Here is a 14,297-nt window from a genome sequence, read left to right as displayed (position 1 = left end):
GACAGTATGCCCAATTTCTTAGAAGTACCACAGTAAGAAAACTACCTACAGTGCTAGTAGAAACTGTATTACCGCAAAATAAAATAATATATAAAATAAATTCCCTTACCCTGTGAATGACTGCTTTGAAGATAATGACCATTTAATTAGTATAGAGATTGAAAAAGCTTAAGAGAAAATAATAGACCACCTCTAGTACTCGGTCTATTATATATAGTTGAAGCCGCGGGCGTTATCTAGTTGAATCTAAAAATACTGTTGCCAACCGAAAGTCAATCTGCTGAGTGCAGAGTTGGTGTTTGAGAAGATTTGCAAATAAAGGAAGCAGTGGAATAAGGTTTCTTTTTAGACTTCCAATATCAAACAAGCGACGGTCCTGGAAAGATATTTATTTTACCTTCCCATCGGATATATTAATTCTAGACTTAATTACTTCAAGTTGCTGAATGTTCTATTGATAGTTCTGTCTGATTTAGGCTAAGATTATAAAAGATACAATTACATGTTTTATCAGTGATAGATAAACTCAAATAATACTTAACAAATTAAATATATTTTTTAATCAACATTACCAGTAAGTAACCTGGCTGTATACTTTTCATAAAATTTATAGATCGCTACATACAACGTTGCTATATGTTGATCTGCTAACGCTCGAAAACTCGCTAGTGTTATCAAAAAAAGCTACAACCAAAATGAATTGTTGTTGCTTACACTGAGCAGTAATCCTGTCGATTGCAAAACGTAAACTCAAAATTAGTTTAGAGCTGGCGAACGTTTAGTTTAGCACACAAACAAAAAAAAAACAAATGGAAAATGCAGTACGTTGGATTCTGTATTAACAGTATGTTTGCAGGTTGTCTGGAAAAGTTCAGATTGTTTTTCTAACTATGTATCGAATGCAACGTTGTTACAAATTTAAAGGATTTTTTGTTTTGTGTAAACTGTAAACGGTATTACAATGAGATATTTAAATAAATACAGAGATATGTATCTAGTACCTATTTATCTTCAACCTGAGGCTTTACGAGATAGTCAGAAATAAACGTGTGCCCCGGAACCACTCATTACTTATTTTATCTGTTTTCTTCAATCATCTAATTCATTGACGACAGAAAATAGATTTTTTTAGTATTATATAAGATCTTAAAATATCAATGCTATTCATAAACTAGACCTTTACCATTTTTACTCATAGTAAACTACGAGTTTAAGTATTCTCTACCTACCTTTTATTAATAGTCTATATGATTATTTGTTGTCGTATAGCTCAATAAATCATTAAAATTAAGTAGGCATTCTGCTCGTAAAATGCTGAAGCTCAGCTTCACCCCTTACCAGTTCTCTTCTATTGGGGGCCTAAAAAGACCAACGATTAATTAACATAGCTAATAGATAAATCTACAGTTACAGCAAGATATGAACTGAGTTATGTGTTTTTCGAGATGATAAGTCCTCGGTATGGAATGAACAAAAAATATCAACGTTTCTCCCAAAGTCAGTCAACTTTAGTAGCAGTGACCTTTGCTCGTACTCAGATATTCGTGTGTTGTGTTGTATACCTAGGGAATAATATGACTTGAATAAATTGTTAACTGAATAGTAGGATTCGTAAATCTAGAGAAACGTTTTATTATTTAATATTGCGGAATCTATTGTTTATTTTACTATCTGATTTATCTAATAAGTCACAACCTACGCTATTGGCACTAGTAACTTGAAATTTAAAATACATGATTCCGTTTATAATTATGACATTTATTGAGAGAGTTTTCCTAGTTTTCGCATGGGGACAAGACGATGAGTTTTACAATGTATATGAGCATATATATACTTTATATAAGAATCATTTTTGTTCGTAACAAGCAGCTTGACAATATGCTGTGTGCTAATTTGAACATAAGTATACGTATTTTGATTCCTCAAGATCTGTGGATTTGGTAGTCTCACTTCCCATCAGTTGGTTTGTCAATATGTCACTAAGTCCCAAAAAATCCTTTGTGAAATAATGGGTTCAGTAAATGAGTTTAAAATCTAATCTACAACGTTGCTGTAGGCTCAATTAAACCTACTATTCGAATGCTATTCACGGTGACTCTGAATACATAACAAATTTTTATTTATTAGCACATTTGATAGCTATAAATAAATCAATTTAAATTCTCACAGCAATTCTCCTCCTTTAGATATTTCAACTTAATCAAATTACAGTCAGGATATAATAAGTAAATCATTGCTTCCACGCAGATAAAGCATCAAAATACTCGAAGCTACACAATAAGGCTTTATACATTTGGGTTTGTGAAATGTTTACGTATTGATAAGAGGGTTGCAATTAAAAATTATTACTCGACTTAAATTTAATTCTTTAGGGATGGTAGGGTTCTAAAAAGGTTCGCTCACATCAGTGCTTGGTGGAAGAAAGTCGTTTCATCTGAGTAAGCCCCCTTTTATCGCAGCAAACATTTAGTTCTGATAAGGTCGGACCGTCGCTACGCCTCTTCAGGCTATATACAAGTTATAAGAAAACAGCGTTTGTCAGTTCACTTTTAAAGGGAGAAATTTGAGACAATTCAATAGATTTTTTAAATGTACGTTACGTAATATCTATATCAGTTCTTTCGTAATCGACAAGGTAGAATACTATGTTTTTTACGGTAGGTAATATTCGATTCTACTTTTTTGTAACCAAAATAATTATATCGATTAGAATCTTTCAAGTTCTATATGTACTAATTCTAATAAATATTATTATTATGTATTTAATTTTCATTTTAGTAACCCATCCTAATTTTATATTATTGTGTACAAGGTAAACATATATTTTTATAGACATGCAAAATTGAAGGATTCTTTAGTTTTTTGTATATAAATCTTCAGTCTATAATCACCGACACGCAGCGAGTATAAAGATTGGACATAATACCCACCATTGGGCTCACAAATGAGAGGCTTACTCGGGCCAGTAACAGCCTATTTATACCCTCTAGAGGTCGCCTGTGTCCTGACTCTCCTACCTACTGGACCCAATCCCAGCCAGCTATTTTCACATTCACTTATTGTTAACGTTGTCTCTACAATCGTAGTCGTTAAGAAACCAGCTTGATATTAGACTCTTATTAAAATCTTTATTGAACTTTTAAGAATTTGTACAGTGAGTTTGCAGAGAAAATGAAAGTGACAATGCGTAAGATTTCTTTACGAAGAGAATAGGATCTATCGTAATAATTAAACCACTAAGTTTTAATATATTTGATATCAATATTTATATTTCATATATATGAAGAGAAAGAGAGTGAGCAGGTTTTGATATTAGGAAAATATACTACGGGACTACTGTGTCAATTTGGGAAATTGTGAAAGAAATTCATGTTTAAAAGGAAAATTACCTCATAGTGACATAGGTTATATATTACGTTAACATGGCCGAAACTCACAAAGTCATTAGCGATCGAAGTCGAAGCGGCCATTAATTCATTAATAATTATATGAAATATGTATCTATATGACGTACAAGTATAAGTTAAACTCGTATGGTGACAGTGTTTCTTACACTGTCACCATCACTCTATAAAGCTCTAAATGATTATATGCGATTTGTATTACCCTATGCAAAATACATCAGTGCCGGAGAAATAAAAAAGAAATAAAAGGCCAGGGTAGCTTTCTAATTAGTGGGCTAATACCCTCCTCTTACTCGTATAGGGAAAAACCTATACCGTGCATGTACACGTTGCTCACGTTGCTATAATTAATAGGTACTTACATATAATCATAATGCTATGCTCTATAGTTTTACGTAACCAAAACTACTTAGTCTATAGAGACTTAAAATTCTGCACTTTGGAACGTTATGTATAAGTTTAGTATACACGTGAAAGATTTTATGGAAACACTCTCGGGAATTACAAAGATGCGAAGACAGGCTCTATACGAAGTCACAATTATGACATCTAGCTTTAAAACAAAACAGAATGTATCTTTATTTCTTTGTAGTATAAAATATTTCCGTGAATTTCATCGATAACAGACAGTACGTGCATCCAGCGATCACCTAATACGTGATACGTTGAAATCAAATAGAATATCTCTGAATTGTGCAGTAAAAGCATGTGCGATTCACCTCTATGAATTATATTAAAGTACTTCTATACAATTCATAAACAATAAAGGTGAACAGTATAGAATAAAAAGTACATATGTATACATAATTAAATTAATCTTATTCCATACTGAATATTTTTAATCGTCTAAGTGATTTTATATTTGGTATTTCAGGATCTATTTTATACCATATTTCATTCGTTTGAAATTTGCATCACACAATGGAAATCATACAGCGCAATTCAGATATAATTTTGGATAAAATTAATCCCATTGTTATATCTGTACTAATTTACAAACCGTTAACAAAGCCTAGACGTCATTTAGTTACATAAGTTATAATTAATGTTACATTGACCGTAATTAATTGATATATTGTATCACACTTACATAATTGTTATTTGTATATTAATATTATAACAGACAATAAATTGACGAGAAGAAATAATGTGAAAAAATATCATAAAAAATTACAATTATTATATATATATAATGTATCCAACATTGCAATCATTTAGGTTTGTCTTTCTAATACTGGATAATTCACAATAGCCTATTAGACAAAAAATATATGCATGAATAAAATTTTGGTTTCATCTGATCAATTAAACTTTAAAATATAAATATAATTATATTTAAATTATAATAAATTATGAATAATAATGTAATATTTATTATTATATGATTATGAACGGATAGACATGAATGTGATAAATGCATCATTCATTGAATTGCATTGATTTAAGACGTTCTCTGTGGTCTACCGTTTCAGAACACCGCTTTGCTTTCGATGGTCGCAGATTAGAGTCCTCGCACTGTACCAATTTGTGTTTTACCATATTTGTATATGAGAGTATGATTGTTTGTATCGGTAGTAGTATATTTGTCGCTAGAACTAGTATATTTATTATATTACTGTTGATGTAAACAACATAATATGTAACAGTCCGTTGTAAGTTCTGTGCCCACAATGTCTTTATTATGAAATTCAATTACAATATTACAAAGGCACATCCCCTCCTCATTTTCGTAGAACTAGAACTTGTCTTCTGAATAATGCTGGAGTAACAGATTGTTGACTACTAATGAACTGACAACTTAATAAATTAGTATCGCGACTGCTTAACGAACAAGGCTTGTAAACAAAAGAACATTTGAGAATTCGTCGCAGCTCTTATTTAAAACGTTTTTATTTAAATTTCATTCCGTTTTTGTCCTGTGTTCATTACTTAATTTAACCTGGGTGACCAGGGGTTACTGACATTTTAATAGAGCATTTTTTAGAATAATATAGGTCAATAAACTTCAAAAGAAAAACTAATCAAAGTATATTTTTTTCTTTAAGTATCTTGTACAAAATACGTTTAAAATAGAAAATTTAATCTGTGGACGAAAAATTTCAATAAATAAAAGAGGTTTATAAATTTATAATAATATTAAAAAATCAAAAGTATGTCTGCCTATATTCTTAATACCGTTTCACGGCTAATGATTGAACAGATCCTATAATGACGGATTAAATTTATTGTAATATATATAATAATAATTAAATTTAAGATAAATTGCTTGGCAGGTATCAGCTATCTTTATATATTTTCATAAATATCGCCCTTTCCGTGACAATCTAAAGCTTACATACGTTGTGCTCAACAGGGCGCGCAATATTTCACCCTGGAACTAAGGCTAAGTGTAAAGTATGTCCGGGCGGCGGTCTGATCTCAAACTAAGCAGACTCTCTACTACAGATGCTAAACAATTTAAAGAAACACTTAAATTGTTACTTATCGTAACCATATAGTTGGTAATAAGGTCCTATTGCAAGTAATACAGCAACGTGGAAATCTATATAATGAGTTAACTTACTTGACTTCATACCCTTTCTGTCATCCTTTACTAGTGTCCAAGCATCAGGTACGCGTTTAACTTTAGTTAATACCGGTCTATTAAAAAACTATATATCTAAGTTACTCTGTATGTAGTAAACTAGCGTAATGCGCTAGTTAGCATAATAATTTGAGTCATAGAAACGAACCTAACGAACATTTCATTCCTCTTTTTAGCAATTCAAAGATCTTGGGAATGCAAAAAGAAATATTGAGACAAAAGAAAATTAAATAATTAATAATCTCTTTTTGTGATCTTATTCTATTATAGTATAATTGAACGCGCTGGTTGGTCACCGGATGGAATCAGGCCACTTAGCCCCTAGTGCATTGAACATTGCTAACAATGGGCCAATGCTCCCCATTATTAACAATCTCCTTCTGGTTAATGAATATATTATAGCTATGTAATTATAGTACTAGCATATGATATTACTGTGGTATAAAATAAGAGTAAACAGCGAGTTGTGTGTTGATAATCCACATCACGGAAATTTGAAAGCGATAGGAGAACAAAGTATACTAAAAAATTCAATGTTTCGTATACTTTATTATTTTTACTTTTTTTACATACAAAAATTTGTAATCCTGACGAAGAATGTTTGTCACTTTATGTCTATGTGAACATAAAATTCGCACAATATATGTACATATTTAAATATTAATTGAAATATCAGTTAACATTGACAAGAAAGTTAAGAAAAATCTCCCGTAATTAATATTTTTACTCCAACTTCTATTTTATTAATATTAGGTACTTCCGACTATTCTATAGTTGCTTCATTTATTGTTGTCGTCTGATTATCATGAATAACATGACGGCGATCACAAATACATACACAACTACGCACACGAATATATATTAACTGTATATATATATATATATAATAGGGAGTACTGTTCGTATTAGAGAATATTTACTAACGCTACGGTACTTCCCTATTTGATGTTCAAATAACAATTTATTGCCATATATTGCATGTAATTTGGAATATCTACTTTTCGCCACGAGTTTTTATGGTCATAACGTGCAGGTGGCATACCTATTACCATATTCCAGGCACATTTTATATCTCCAAGAGTTCTTACCCACGATATCCATCCTACATTTACCGAACAAGTAGAAAAAATAAATGGAATCAAAATAGCAAATAATTAAGAACTGAGTTCTAATTATTGAGAAATTCAGGGACGCTGTTTATCTGCGCAAATATTGACTTTGTTTTGGCAAAAGGGTGATACTGTGTAAAGCAATAACGACAGGATATTTTTCAATCAACTGCCAACGGAGTGTTCACGAGGAGCAAATAATTAAAAGCGCTAATAAATTTAGTATAGTGACTACAAACAAGCGAGCCTGAATTGGTTTACTATGTACCATATTACTGCCCTGTTTACTCACATAAATGCGTTACCTAATGTGTGTTTAAAACATCATTGTTTATTGTTTACAAATTTTGCAGCTCGCGTTCTTTTAGATTATATGATCTTACTATATTTAAACGTAATAATTATCTCATAGTAATTATACAATATTTGACAATATTCTATTATCTCTAGACCTAGATGAATCTTCTACTGCGAAGTTTTGTAGAAAGTAATTTCCACACAAGCTCAATGTGGAATAAATTTTCACCAGTTGTATTTCGAACCGATATGTTATTGAAATCTTATAGAAGAGAGCAAATTCCTCCTTAAACGGTCGGCAACTCGCTTGCTATTCCCCTGGTATTGCGGATGTTCATTAGCCGCTTTTATCATCAACTATCAGATGTACATGTTTCCCCAATGCTATGAAATGCTATGAAAATATATAGTTCAATTATGGGAAAGACTTCTGACATTTTTGTTCCTTGTAGATTTTTTTTGTGACCTAGGATCGCATTTACCTTATCTACTGCAGACCTTGTCAATATTTGAGTCCAATAGCAATTTTGCATTCTATATTGGTACAGTTTCAATGTCCATAGTCAGCTATCCATAGTTTTACACTCCGCCGTCCATGCAAAGATACAAATATTTAAGACTCCCATTTCTATAATATCTTCATCTCTGGCAATAATATCGTCATACTTACATATAATGGCTGTCGTATCGTAATACTTTATTAATTATCACTTCCCAATACAAGTGATTAATACATGACAAAATGGTCAATTTCTCACGCTTCTTTGTGAATCCAACTCTGCTAAATTACAATAATGCTTCATATCCTATGTTGTGATTTATCTCAACCATTCATTATCTTCATAATTCAATAAGGAAACTTCTTGCCAAGACTGCTAATATATTCTATATATTGTAAGCAGTTATATATATATATATATATATTGGTCGAAATCACAACTTGTCTAAATTTTTTTTCCGCATGGCGAATTTGCATAGCGAATGAATAACATTAATAATAATTTTCGAATATTTGTATAAAACAGAAAAGCATTCATAATATTAGTATATATATATTAGAAAGTGATCTTTCTAATATCTATACTAATGTCATGATTGCGTTTCTGTCTTTTTTATATCTATTCGTTATCTTTCACGACTTAAGAGCTGGACGGATGTAATGAAAGGCTTGAAAATGATATGTATGTCAGGTTTGCGATCACAAATTTCTTAAAATCTTCAAATTGATTAAATAAATGATCTATGATTAATATTTTGGCGATCTCCTCCCCTCCCCTCACCCCTTTTATGTACCACTTAATTTATGGATTTAAGGGCGGATAAAAACTATATTAAATACCAAGAAAAGCAGGCGACAACAACTAGTTACGTATAATATAATTCTTCATATTTAATAATGAACGAGTGTGTAATATTGACGACAGAATTGTTCGTAAGCAAAATTTCAATATTTAATTGCAGTATTATTGATAAGGACTCGTCTGTGCGTAGAAACATTTTCTTCTCATTTTGGTTTCGAATAGGTTTAGCTAAATTCAAAACCAAAATGGGAAGAAAATGTTTATTATTCAACTCTGTCTATTCAACTCAATAAATACAGTAATGCGATAAAATGCTGTGTACAAATTACACGTACATAGTTTCCACAAGAAACGTTGCTTTGAGCGATAATGAAACCGCGAATATGCTTTGCGAATAAAACAAATACCAAGTAACGGGAGAATTTTGCCTCGTTTCAGATACCGAAAGAGATTCGTGAAGTGAATAGATTGTGAATCGTATTTATAGTGTGCCACTAGTGTGATGAAGTGTCAGTGTTCGTTTTCCTTCAGGATAGACATTAAACAGTTATACTAAAAGGTAATAAAGTCTTTTCTGAAAGATTTATTAATGGTAATTGATTCACAACGTTGTATAGTGATTTAATAGTAATTAATTAGGAAATAATGTTTGGTTTATTTAAAACAGGGGAAACTATTGTTGTTTAAATAGGTTTTAGGTTAGTTTACGAGTAACAATATAAATGATCGATACGTACTGTATGTAGAACATAATTATAATATCTTTTTACATATGTCTCTGACACCTGGCGAGAAAGATATCCACGTGGACGAAGAAACAAGAGTTGTTTTAAAACTAGCATCAAAATTTTCATAACTTCCTTAAAATTTAAAATATCCATGACATAAAAATAATATCAAAATTAAACTGTAGCTGTAAAATTTTGTCTTATTCCATTCGTAAAATATTTTATAAATAACGATTAAAAAAAATTAATACTGACAAATTGTGAAACTCGCCGGTACACCGACGCGCGCGACGTTCCCGAATAAATATTTAAATCAGATTTGTTTTATTTGTTCTATTTTGCATTTGTCGGTGTGAAACTAATTTAAAAAGTTAAATCGACTGCAGGTAGGTTTGCATACGAAACATTTTGTTCTTATTTTTAGGAATATCCCAATTGCAATGGATTTATTATTACAGTTGATGATCCCTATGTTAGAAAGTATCGATAACAGTTGCATTAGGATATGATGACATTGTAATAGTAGCCTTCAATGGTAAATACAATATGCCTATGGCGATCTTTATATTGTATCTTCCGCATTCCTGAAAACCAAGTTGTTACGCATCCTTACCAAGTAATTTCGATGATAGGAGCCTTTTAACGAAAATAGCGTTCATTTTCTGATTTCTCAGAGGAAAGAGTATTACTATTCGACACATATGTATCTATCTTAATATATAAAATTCTCTTATCACAGGGTTTATAACATTTCTAACACTTATCTTCTTCGAATCGACATGACCGATTCATATGAAATTTTGTGTGTATATTCTATAGGTCTGAGAATAGGACGTAAGCTATTTTTCTAGAGTAGGATAGGTGGTCTACCAAGAAAAAAATATAAGCTATTGGACATTTTCTTTATTTGATATTCATAGTTTGTCGAAAAAATATATACAACCCTAATTGTACGCGATTTTTCATCAACCCCTATTTTTTAAATTAATAATTTTCTACTGTCAGCGGTCGATAACTGATTAATTTATGTGACAAAACAAACATTGTTTTTCGTTACCAGGCCAGCTAGTTTATATATAGATTTCTATGTTGACATACTTCCTCGACTTCTTTTATAGATACTCGCTGAAGTATCACTAACAAAGTACAATAAATATTACGATCAAAGTGGCCACATAAAAGTTAGTCGATGTGCCCACTGGCTTGAAACCTATAATGATTAGTTAAGAAAAGATTTTAAGCAATATATTATCAGGTATTCTGCTCTCTATAGTTATAATTTTTTTTATTTTTAAATCGTATTGTTTATAAAACAGCACTACTAAAGATTGTTTAAAAATAAATGCTATTTTTTCAGTTGTTATCACAGAATATAATACTAGATAATTTATTAAAATATGTTTAAAATACATTTGCATGTTTAGCACTTCAGATATGAATATAGATGGAGGTATCAACTGCATGTAGTTTGCATGTCAATACTTGCTTATAAATTAGGTATCACGGCACCTGATTGACTCCTATTCAAATTGTATTCTAAGCACTCATATTATACGGTATGGAAAAAAATGCAATTGAGATAAAACAAGACAAAAATCTACTGATGACATTTCTTACTTTTTAATCCATAACTTTTATTGGTATCCAGTATAATATAATAAAGAGAAATAGAGATACAAACACATTACTAAAATCTGTGATTGTCAAAATTTCACTGGACCTATATATACTTTAAAAATGTACCTACTACCTAGCTGGTTCCAACAAATATACATATACCATAATATTTTGAAACCCAGCGAAAGTGACTGTAAGTACCAACCAGAAAGATAGAAATCAAATAACAGAAATAAAACAGAGTTCTTTTTGAATTTTGCTTTCATTATCTATTTGATAATAATTATTGCTTTTATGATGCGATCCATATTTGCGATCGGAAAAATTTGATTAGTGTCGAGGTGGGTCCCAACCAAATGTATATTTTTATTGGCAACTTAAGATATAAATAAAAAAACTGTATAACGTAACATTACTCTGATATTTTACCTTGATTACCTTATATATCACACGTTAGGTCCACATTATATCATACTTTTATAGCGGGAAGTTAAACGGTCCCTACGGGATAATAATAAATAATATTGGAATTTCACCGTAACGTTCAGCATAATCCTCACAAAACTGCTACTGAATGGTAGTTTTTTGTATATATAATATATAAGCAAACACGTTTTCGGCTTTCTAAATCTGCATCCACAATTCTTCTAATAACCTACTAATGATGTCTAGTTAATTATGTAGACATTTAAATGGATTAGCATCTTAGACCTATCACTGAATTTTACGATCATAATTATAAACATTTGGAAGATTAAAGTCACATATAAGAAGCATAATTTCAGACAGCATTTCAGAAATATCCAGCGGTGACAGATCAAAGATTTGTGAATCGTCAATAAAAAAATATGATGTTGCAAAATAGAACTATCTCTATAACGCTATTGTTCTTGGTACTGACCAGAATCAGATCGTCACAATTTTCCAAAGTATTGTTTGTGCTCAGATTCGATATTTTTTAAATATGGTATTCTCTGCTTATATTATTTGATGCATAAAGATAACCAATTGAATACTTTCTTTTTGCATGTCTGTATACCGGATAGGCAAATCGGTGATAAGTTCAATATCTAATCTCGCTCAAAAATAATAATGCTTTATAATTCAATGTCTACAAAGATTTGAAATACTGAAGAATATAATAAATAAAATATTTTTAATAATACCTCAACTTTAAATAATATCTAACAAACCAATGATGCAACATCCAAGTACTTATCGATATAAGTAGTTGGATATTGTATCATTTGAATATCGATATATAAATAGTTTTCTGTATATTGGCTGGATGGCATGATGTTCTACAAAATAGCTAGATATTTCATACAATTTCTTTCTGCGTCTATAACATTTATATTGAAACTTATAACGAAATCCACTTGGAAATATGATATGATTTTAAGTTCCCGCAGACATTCAATACAGCATTTGAAGTACGGGATTTATTGCGATAGATTTTCGTATTTTCCTGGTGCTTCGTCGACTTTGCAACCTCGATATAATCATGAAATTCCGGCAACAAAATCAAGTAGGCATAACTTTAAGTGTTATATCAATCCTGATAGAACTTGATATAGTTTGAAGCTGGTAGAAATTCTGAAGGCTAACTTTACACTATATATAATGTAATATATTTAATATAAACTAATTTCAATTATAATTTTATGAAAAACAATTTGATCTATTCTAAAATATGATTTATAGAAAGCAATACTTTTTATCTTGTTAGAATTGTTTGTAAAAAGTCGTTTTCGTGCATAGGTACCTCTTTTTCAAATTTCATACACAGATTTCTTGATATAGTTTCGATGACTCAGTCATTAGTTCCTTTCAGTCCTCCAGAATGGCAGAGCCTTCCGTTGTGCTGTTCATATATATAGGCTGCGGTTGCCACTTACGATAAGGTAGGACGACAGCTTATTTATATTTCAATGTAAAATATTTAGAAATTGTACAATAACTGCAGCGGTTTGTTAGTTAATTATACTCACCCAATTTAGAAACACTAATACAATGAGTATTGGTCGAAATTTATGGTATCTGAAATTGTATTTGGAAATCCGATAACTGTTTATGAATTTGCATTCACGATGTAATGATGTGGTATGGCATTTCATTTCAGCGATCAAACAATACGCCAGAATTGAAAACCATCCAATTGTTGCAAATCTATTTGGAACAGTAAATTCATTATAAAGTTATGAAATATGTCGTACCTCTAGACTCATATACATTTCCATTTCAACTAATATTACCTCAGAACAACAATAGTTTTTGTTGTGAGTTCTGGGAATACTACTGATATTATTTTTGCTTACTGTGACTCGATTATTATTTTATTCTCCGTAATGTAGGGTAACTTTTGCTAGTATCGAATCTGAAACGAAATAGCGCTTATAAGATTAGTTCGTTGCAGGTTTATTTATTAATATTTCATATGTTAGTTATATTTTTATATTATTTAATCTCTGAGGGAATTGCTTTATTTTGACATCTTCAAAGCATTCAATCAACAGTCTGTTGACTTTCTCTTATGCACTTTTAATGTTTCTGGAATAAAAAAACATTTTGGCAAAATGTATCTGAAATCCAGAAAAAATTATACTCTTTTTTTTTTTAAATACATATTCATAATTCATACGAATATGTACATATACATAATTCATATTAATTGTAATAATGATTCATCAACATTTATAACATAAATAATTAACTAGATGCCAAGTTTTGATCTCTTAGTCACAAGTTCAAATTCATTTGTAAAATAAACGATGTTTAAATATCGTATGCTCGAATGTACGCAAGTAATTTTAAACTACTCCAAATTTTAATAATTTTCAGTACTTTAAGAAAACTTTTCAAATGAAGTAGTAACAAAACTTTGTTAAATAATAATATTGTTAATGTTTCACGTCTTGATTCCGTGGAACTAATTTTAATTCTGCCACATAAAACATAATAGCCCAGTTGAGACCTCGCCCGTATTAAAGTAAGTTTATTTAAATAGCTCCAGTGTTATCGGAGCCCGTCTTTATCAACAGCTTTATAGTTGTTTTATCGTGAATAAGTCTGGATATATATTACATTTGAAGTTATAGCTGTTCGAAAAACTTTATTTTACAGTCTGTCTCAGAATTTTGTTGTGATGTATAAGATTACACTATTATAGAGTAAATAAAAGAATGACCACAGATAGTGATGCTTGATAAACTTTTATACATATACAGATAGTTCTAGTGTCACAATATAATGAATAG

The 14,297-nt window shown here is 30.5% G+C and overlaps 1 protein-coding gene across 2 annotated transcripts in view; it reads left to right on the top strand.

The window, feature by feature from the left end:
* The window catches only part of LOC131855126 (frequenin-1), a 228,322-nt gene that overhangs the window by 76,919 nt on the left and 137,106 nt on the right, over positions 1-14,297 (top strand). Inside the window, exon 2 of one of the 2 annotated variants that reach the window (XM_059206369.1) lies at positions 9,134-9,254. The exons of the other annotated variant lie outside the window; for it this stretch is intronic. The gene's annotated coding sequence lies outside the window, so the exon portion shown is untranslated. The remainder of the gene's footprint in view (positions 1-9,133; positions 9,255-14,297) is intronic. 2 annotated transcript variants of the gene reach the window in all.

Source organism: Achroia grisella, unplaced genomic scaffold (genome assembly GCF_030625045.1).
Source record: "Achroia grisella isolate CSIRO2021 unplaced genomic scaffold, CSIRO_AGI_Agris_v1 utg1304, whole genome shotgun sequence".
Taxonomy (NCBI): domain Eukaryota; kingdom Metazoa; phylum Arthropoda; class Insecta; order Lepidoptera; family Pyralidae; genus Achroia; species Achroia grisella.
The sequence above is the reverse complement of the archived record's forward strand: the minus strand, read 5'-3'. Positions and strand labels throughout refer to the sequence as shown.